At 59.0% G+C, this 376-nt stretch overlaps 2 protein-coding genes across 4 annotated transcripts in view; both read left to right on the top strand.

The window, feature by feature from the left end:
- The window catches only part of LOC116103346 (RNA-binding protein 4), a 71,448-nt gene that overhangs the window by 692 nt on the left and 70,380 nt on the right, over window positions 1-376 (top strand). The window lies entirely within an intron of this gene.
- LOC116103350 (RNA-binding protein 14-like) overlaps window positions 1-376 on the top strand; it is a 47,552-nt gene that overhangs the window by 15,717 nt on the left and 31,459 nt on the right. The gene's annotated exons all lie outside the window — the stretch shown is intronic.

The following is a 376-nucleotide window of genomic DNA, read 5'->3' as shown; positions in this document are numbered from 1 at the left end:
GTGGGAGGAGTCGGCTGTGGGCGGGTGCAGTGGCCACTGCAAGCCGAAGCCACGGGGCTGGGGACGCGACAGAGATTTGCGAGTGTGCGGGGTTGGGAGGAGGCACCTTTTCCTGGTTGCATGAGCCTGGCACCAAAATGAAATTGGGAAGGGAAGGATGGCAGCCGGATTATGGAGCGGGGAAGATTTCGCCACTTCCCCACTTCCTCTCCAGACATTGGTCAGATCGAGGGAAGAGGGAAAAGGTTGGGTTAAAAGGCCGCCCTGGGGTTCCCTCCCGACGAATGCTCCCAGGCAGAAGGTAGCGTGGCCCTTGGTGGTTTCTCGGGTTCGGGCCTTTTAGTATTGTCTGGAGTGAATGTGCTTGTGGGTACGG

This window comes from Mastomys coucha, unplaced genomic scaffold (genome assembly GCF_008632895.1).
Source record: "Mastomys coucha isolate ucsf_1 unplaced genomic scaffold, UCSF_Mcou_1 pScaffold21, whole genome shotgun sequence".
Taxonomy (NCBI): domain Eukaryota; kingdom Metazoa; phylum Chordata; class Mammalia; order Rodentia; family Muridae; genus Mastomys; species Mastomys coucha.
The sequence above is the reverse complement of the archived record's forward strand: the minus strand, read 5'-3'. Positions and strand labels throughout refer to the sequence as shown.